The following is an 8,555-nucleotide window of genomic DNA, read 5'->3' on the forward strand; positions in this document are numbered from 1 at the left end:
ATAAACCACCTCTGGATCTGACCCCTCTTCCCCTAGCAAACCCATGGGCACAACCCAGAATAGCTCAGTGGTTTGAGCATTGGCCTGCTAAACCCAGGGTTGTGAGTTCAATCCTTGAGGGGGCCATTTAGGGATCTGGGGCAAAAATTGGGGATTGATCCTGCTTTGAGCAGGGGGTTGGACTAGATGACCTCCTGAGGTCCCTTCCAACCCTGATATTCTACGGTTCTATGGAAACCCCTCCCAACACACCCTTGGGTACAAATCCCCCCCCCACACACACTGAACCCATGAGTCTGACTCCCCTTCCCCTATTACACCCACTGGTACAACCCTGCCGTGCACCCGTGTGTCCAACCCCCTTTCCTGTAACACACCCCTAAGTCTGACTCCCACGCACCCATGGGTCTGACCATCTCCAGCACATCCCTGGATCCAGTGCCTCATTCCTCTAATACACCCATGGGTCTGAGCCCTGCCATGCACCTATGGAGCTAACCCCCGCCAACACACCCATGGGTCTGACCCCCTTTCCTGTAACACACCCCTGGGTCTGATTCCCCCACACCCATGGGTCTGACCATCTCCAGCACACCCCTGGATCCAATGCCTCATTCCTCTAATACACCCATGGGTCCAACCTACCCCATACACCCAAGGTCTGACACCCCCTCCGCCATGCAGCTGACCCCTCCCAACACATTCCTGGGTCTGACACCCCCCCCCCTACACCCAAGGGTCCGACTCCCCCCCAACGCATCCATGGATCTGAATCTCCCCTCTCCAGTGCACCCAAGGGTCCGACCCGTCCCCGCACTGGGCCCCGATGATATGGGGATGGGTGCACATGGATGACAGGTCCATATGGAGAGAGCAAGCACGTAGAAGGACAGACCGACTATTGCAGCTGGGCCTGGAAAGCCGGAAGCAGGGGACCGTACAGGGATCAATGGGTGACTAGATAGAGGGTGCCCCTGCCCCCTGTGTCCCTCAATATACCAGCGAGGAAAACAGTGCTTAGAGCCCACCTGGCAGGAGCTGGAGTGACATCCCCCCGCACCCCTTGCTGCTCGCACAGGGCCCATCTGCAGCACTGATGTCACTGGGTCAATAGTGCTCACATTCTAACCTGATGGGTCCTGCCGAGGGTGGTCCCTGCATTTGACCTTTTTCCTGGGCTGTATAATAGGGTGTATCACAGGATTTGCCCCTCACTTACATGGCCAAGAGCACAGTATGTGAGGTTGTGTGACACACACAGGGTGTTGCCAAGTGGCCAATGCTTGTGGTTTCATCACAGTTCCCCTGGTATTTGGTGTGTCTCATAAAGCACCAGCTCACAGAGTCATGGGATGGAGTGAGGTACTCAGCTTCCATTGAAACGTAAGTTTCTAGCCCTAAAGGCTGACAACTCCCTGACACAGTGAAATGTCCCAAGCAGACCGGCTCATGGATCCAAAAGTGCCAGAGAACGAGGGGAGGGGGCAAGTGGAAAGGAAGGCTGGATATCCTGGAGCTCTCCGGGCCCAGGGGCAGGCTGTCCCTGGCTAAGGCCTTAGTACCACACAGCTTGGTTCTGAAGTGGAGGAGCGTGTCCCTTGGATAACCAGACGTGGTGCGGTTCGGTTTACACTGCAGCCCAGAACCGTGCCGCGGCCAACCCAAGTGCAACCAGCTGCCTCCTTGAAATCATTATTTATTATACAGATTATTGTAGCGCCTTAGAGCGCCAGTGCCAGGCTATGACCCCTTGCGCTAGGCGCTGTACAAACACAAAGCAGTCCCTGCCCCAAAGAGCTGGCGATCTCCAAATAAGACACGAGCTGACAGGTGGATTCAGTCCTTGCTAGGCAGCACGACAGTCCATATGCTTGGAGCCTTTCTGGCTGCAGTGGTATCTCCCGAAGGGAGCCCTGGTGCTGCTGGGGGATTTAAACCCAGGCTGGACGCTCGGGAATGGATTCTCCCCTCCCGTAGACTCTGGGTCCCCGCACTTGGCCCCACAGCAGTGTCACCCATCGGCTGGCAGCAAGCAGGGTTCCCTCAGCTTCGTGCGTACTAGGGGCAGCTCCTCGGAGGTGCTCAGGGACTGACTCCCGCTTCGGGCCTACACGCTGCCCTTTCGTTTCTCCATCTTACGCCCACTCTGCCACCTAGGGCCACAGGGTGGGGGAATCAGCAGCTGCCGCTGTCCACAGCAGCAGCTCCCCCCACACGCACGGTGGGAGGAAAGCGAACAGGGCAGTCAGGATGGGGCAGAGGAGGAATAATGGAGCGGGGAGAGGCTGGGGCCGGGGGGAAACAGGGATGTGTGGGTGAGACCCAACAAACTCATCCCACCCAATTTCCAGCTTCTGGCCCTTTGGGCTGGAATCAAAACCAGAAGAGAGGCAAGGTCTCCTGGCCTCTGACCCTGCAGGATCCATCACGCCCTCTGGAGGCCTTGGCTCTGGCATGGAGCCATCTGTCATGGAGCCTCAGGGGTTGGGGCTACGCCCCAGCTTTGGAACAGCCTCTCGGAGGAACCTGTCAGTGGGCCAGGCCCCCCAGAGGTCTCACTCATCCTCCAGGGCCGTCCATGTGGCCTCCCCGCCTCTGAGACTGAACCCCCGGGCTCCAGCCCTCCGGCCGCACCCCACAAGCTCTGCCTAGCCGGACCAGCCAGGCTCCTGGGAGAGTCTTGTCCCCCTTGGGACTGACACGCCGGCAGCACTTGCAGGGATGCTTGGCAGCATTGGCAGACCAGTCGGGTTTATTGGTCCCTGGAGCCCGGCACGGGATGGCACCAGGTTAGCGCCGAGACATGGAGGTTAAAACATCGTCCAGCCTCTTCAGCCCAAGCTGGAGTGACCCCCCCACGGCCAGGCTCTGTGTCTCTCCCCATCTGACCTCCTTGGTAAGTTCCCAGGTGTCCCTTAGCCTGCCCCGAGGCAAACAATCCCTGTCCCCTCAACTAGGTAACCATGCACATGCTAGGGGAAACTGAGGCACGCATAGGCTTCATACAATATTACAGGAAATCCCCGCTTTGTCACACCATCACTACCCCCCACGCCCGGATGTTGGGAGGATGAGCACGCCGCCCCCTGGTGCCAGTTTTGTATTCCCATTGCCGCCTCTTTACTTACGTGGCTGGCGTTTAAATGCCCCTAAGCCACACTGGCTTTGGAGAGGATAGCAGCTTCCACCTGCCCTTCTGATACACAGCAACCAGCAAATGCTCTGGCTTCCCCGGACTCATCCCACGCAAGGATCATGAGTCTCAGGGAGATTTGGCCACGCACAGCCACACCTCCGAATCCTGTGTCATTGCATTCTTGTGCTCAACAACATCAGAGCAGCCAGACTGGGTCAGGACAAAGGGCCAGTTGGCCCAGTATCCTGCCTCTGCCAGTGGCCAGTGCCAGATGCTTCAAAGGGAATGAACAGAATAGGGCCATTATCGAGTGATCCACCCCTGTCATCCAGTCCCAGAGGTTATGGGATGCCCAGAGCATGGGGCTGTGTCCGTGACCACCTTGGCTAATAGCCACTGATGGACCTGTGCTCCAGGAGCTTATCTCATTCTTTTTTGAACCCTGTTATACTTTTGGCCTTCCCCTGGCAGTGAGTTCCACAGATTGGCTGTCCATTGGGTGGAGAAGTACATCCTTGGGTTTGTTTTAAACCTGCTGCCTGTTAATGTCCTCCAGTGACCCCTGATTCTTGTGGTAAGTGAAGGGGTAAATAACACTTCCTTATTCATGTTCTCCACCCCAGTCATGATTTTATAGACCTCCGTCATATCCCCCCTTAGTCGTCTCTTTTCCAAGCTGAATAGTCCCCATCTTTCTACCCTCCCCTCGTCTGGAAACTCTTCCATCCTCCTCGTCATTTCGTTGTCCTCCTCTGTACCCAGGTGTGGGAAAGCTCAATCCCCTGCACACCCAGCATGGGACACCACCAGGGGAGCCCTAGTTACCTCTTCTCCCACCGCACACCCTGGGCCTACACGCAAGAGCCTCTTCTCTTCGGCAAAACGGTGGGGTTGGAAAGCGTGATCTCTCCATGCAAGGGAGCTAAGACACACCTCAGAGGTGGCTGCCTTTCAGTGGCTGGCAATGTGAATTGTGTGTTGGCTGCTAATGCTCCATCTCAAAGCACTTTTAGCCAAACAATACTGACCAGTGGGTACAGATGACACCTGCATGTTTAGGGATTGCTCCCCCACCCACTGATATGCAGCCACCTCTATGGGATGGCACATCTCTATGTGAGATGAACCAGCTGTTTATATGGACATCCTTCATCCAGCACTGAAATGCAGCCACCTCTGGAGTGGAACACAGCAGCTGTTTATACGGGGCACAGCAATGCTACATTGCAGTTCAGGACACATCTACAATTCGCCATTCTCTTCCCAAAGTCTGAGGCGCTTCTCTCCTCCCAGATCTTGAGGCTCATACCAAGACTTCCCTTGAGGCAGTGGGAGAAGTTTTTTCGAGTCATCTGGAGACAACAAGGTGCAGGTTATGTTTGTGGCTTGGGTGTGTGGGGAACAGGCAGGGCATTATACAAAGCAGAAGAACCCTGAGGGCTGATTGAAACAATTCTGCTGCTCCCAGGAAAAGCCCCTAAATCCCCTTGGCCTTTATCGCCCCAGAAAAGCCTAAAATCAGCCCATGTAGGAAAGAGAAAACCAAGGTGAAGGGCAGGCTGGCTCTGACGTGCCTAGAGAGAATGGCAGATCTATGGGCCCAGCTGCTGTGGAAGGCTAATTGCCACAAATGGGGACTTAGCCCCAAAAGGGGTGCGTAGGATGGCTGGGTTAGGACCCAGCAGCCATGGGTACTAATCCTTACTCTCCTGCGCACTCCTTTTGTGACACTGAGCCACTATATTGCTCTGAGCCTCAGTTTCCCTGTGTAGAATCACCCAGCTCATAGGGCTGTTGGGAGGGAACCTCCCTCCCCCCTCCGTGTGTGAGGCTCAGTGACAATGATGGGGGCCCATACAGAGAGGGGAGCTGAGAGCACCTAGGAGCTTGGCAATGCTCTGGGGTGAGGGTCAGGGCCCTGTGAGGGCTAGAATGTGCCATGCTCAAGGGTGAGCCAAAGGGTCCCCTGTTCTTTGCAAACTCTCCCCTCAGACCAGACACACTCATTACACCAAATACATTGCTTGCAGGGTACTTGCTCGTAAAGGGTAACATGGGAGGTCTCTACTAAAAGCTGGCAACTTATCTATGCTCACAATCCTGGCATGATGTGCATAGGGACAAGAGGGATAAATACCAGGAAGGGAGAGGAATTATTTAAGCTCAGTACCAATGTGGACACAAGAACAAATGGATATAAACTGGCCATCCGGAAGTTTAGACTTGAAATTCGACAAAGGTTTCTAAGCATCAGAGGAGTGAAGTTCTGGAACAGCCTTCCAAGGGGAGCAGTGCAGGCAAAAGCATATCTGGCTTCAAAACTAAGCTTGATAAGTTTATGGAGGGGATGGTATGATGGGATAGCCTAATTTTGGCAATTAATTGATCTTTGACTATTAGCGGTAAATACGCACAATGGCCTGTGATGGGACACTAGATAGGGTGGGATCTGAGTTACTACAGAGAATTCTTTCCGGGGTGTCTGACTGGTGAATCTTGCCCACATGCTCAGGGTTTAGCTGATCGCCATATTTGGGGTCGGGAAGGAATTTTCCTCCAGGGCAGATTGACAGAGGCCTTGGGCATGTTTCGCCTTCCTCTGCAGCATGGGGCACAGGTCACTTGCTGGAGGATTCTCTGCACCTTGAAGTCTTTAAACGACAATTTGAGGACTTCAGGAGCTCAGACATAGGTTAGGGGTTTGTTACAGGGGTGGGTGGGTGAGATTCTGTGGCCTGCGTTGTGCAGAAGGTCAGACTAGACGATCATAATGGTCCCTTCTGACCTTAAAGTCTATGAGTCTAAGAGTTGAGGAGTAGTGTCACTATACTGACATTTATGCCCTCCTGGTCTTACAGTGAAAAAGAGGATGGGGGCAGTGAGATCCCTCGGTGAAGGTCTGTTGTGGGGAGCTGCTACCCTCCCTGGCTCACTGCTGGTGATGTAGCGCAAAGTTTGATGGTCTGCCACTGCCCCATCCCAGAACAGTCAATAGAAAGCCACCGAAGACAACTGCAAACAACCCATACCATGTGGAGGTGGAAAGGAACATTGCACCAGATGGGATCTGCCGGTGAATAGAGACAAACAATTGTTCAGTAGAACACCGCGTGGGGAGATGCCCTCTGCATCCATTCACTGAGGAGAGGCTCGGGGAGTGAGGTTTTCCTGCAAGTCTGGATCTCGGGAATCAGCCAGCTCTGCAACGGACTGAATGTTGGGATGGGCGGGACTTGCTGTATTAGCTAGGAAAGGTAAAAGCGAAGACCCCGTTTGCATTGAATGATTTTGTTTTGTGTTGCAACCATTTGTTTCTCTCACTCTCTTGCTAGCGGAACCTCTGTCCTTTCCTAAATCAACCTTCCTGGAGTTCATTACAAGTGCTGTGCGTCACCGGAGTGGTAGTTTAAGGTTAAACTGTGGCATGCTGCACCCTTGGGGGCAGAGGAGCTGGGATTCCTGGGGGTAGCCAGAGCCAAGGGCTGGATATCACAGGAAGGATGCAACAAAGGGACTCGGGGGCACCCAGAGTTACCCTGCAGGGTGAAGCCAGGGCTGGCATAGCTCGGAGGAGGGGGCTGGAGCAGCTCATACCCAGTTACCATCAGCCAGGTTCCCTCATGCTGGAGTTGGGGGGCGGGGGTGACTCACTGTTCTGGGTACCCCAAGAACTGTCACATCAAGTGGAAGGTTTTTCATCTCCCGGGGGCACTAGCGGGCTGGGTGCCTTAGAGAGGAGATGGGGAGGCAGAGCTGCTGCAGTTCAACCCCCGGCGCGTGGCAGCCCCCAACCCCCTTCGTTCCGCTGTCCTGTCGCATTCACCCCCGGGCCCCGTTTTCCTCGAGGTGGGCGGATGGACACGCAGCTGATGCCGTGATGAATCAGGGCACCCAGCCCCAGCAGGTCGCTTGCCGCCACCCCACACACAGCGGGGGCAAGAACTTCCCCCCATGCCCAGCCCGAGGCACGGCACGTGAGCCTGGCAAGGGCCGACGCCTCGACTCTATGCAGCCACGTGTGTCCGTCCACTGGTAAGGAGATTAGAAATAGTCCACCCCCCGCCACTCCCTGTCAGCTTTGATCCAGGTTGGTTCTGGAGCCCAGATGGGGAAGGGGATTGTGAGACAGGCCAGGCAACCCACAGAGATCACAGGCACCAGCATAGCATGCTGTCCTCTGCTTGGCTGGGTAGTGCCGTCTCCAAAGGCCAAACCCACCCCTCGGCATGGAAGACAGGTGGCTGCATTCTTATTATGAGTGGCGCACGACTCAGGCCGCGCCTGCTCTGCAAGGAGCCCAGAGGCATTTCCAACCCCTAGGAACCTCGTCAGAGGCATCACGGGGGCCACACCCAGCCGGAAGAAACCTTTTTCATCCGTTTCCACCCGCCCAGAGCACATACTCAAGAGCCTGGAGCGTGGCTCAGGGACACGTTTGGTGGAAGCCCACTGCCTTGGAAGCAGATGAGCGGCGGGTGGGTGCCAGGGCGGTTACATAAAGTGCATTGTGAGCCTGGGGGAATATGGAGATGGCTCTAGGTCATCGGCCTGGCTAATGGCCAGGTGGTCCGTGCTCCAGAAAGACCCTGCGCTTCCTAATGAAACTGCACCACCTGGTACAATTGCTCGACTCCAAAGCCAGCTGGGAGCATGGCGATCTGCCAGCCTGACCTGCTGGGTAGCACAGAACTGGCCCCAAACCATTCCTAGAGCAGATCTGTTAGAAAACCAGCCGTGATTTAAAAGTGGTTTGGGGCCAGTCCATACATTAGATAACACCTGGACGGGGTGTCCTTAATTTTGCATGGTTCTTTCCATGTCACAAGTGGAGCTTGGAAAATCACTCCCCAAATGTTACATGGTTTAGGAACGGCCCCTTACCCTCACTGCTAAAATATCCAGTCTCAATTCATCTAGCTTCAACTTCCAGCCCTCAGATCCTGCCAGACCTTTGCCTGCTACACTGAAAAGAGCCCATAAGCAAAGTTTTGTTCCCTGGTAGGTTCTTCTAGACTGGGATCAAGTCACCCCTTAACCTTCTCTCTGTTGAGCTGAACAGATTGAGCTCCTGGCATCTTTCCCTATAAGGCAGGTGTTCCAATCCCTCAAGGCCTCTCCCACCCTGTCCAGCAACTGCTGGGCATAATAGGACCAGAGAGGGGGTTCATGAAGCTGGGCCCCAGACCCTGTGCGTCCCGCCAGCCTGGGGCAACCTACCCACAGGTGAGCAGAGCCACCAGCCTGCATTGGACCAGCCTGTCGGTAGCCAAAGGAAGATGCAAAGATCCCTGCAGGGGGGCAGTTAGCAGATAACCTGCCCTCTGGGAATTCCCTCCGGCCCCCTAGCAGTGGCTGGGTCCTGCCCGGAAGCAGGCTGGTTCACAGCCCTTCGGGGACTAGTTCAGCATTTGCTATTCTG

Source organism: Natator depressus, chromosome 23, assembly GCF_965152275.1.
Source record: "Natator depressus isolate rNatDep1 chromosome 23, rNatDep2.hap1, whole genome shotgun sequence".
Lineage (NCBI taxonomy): Eukaryota > Metazoa > Chordata > Testudines > Cheloniidae > Natator > Natator depressus.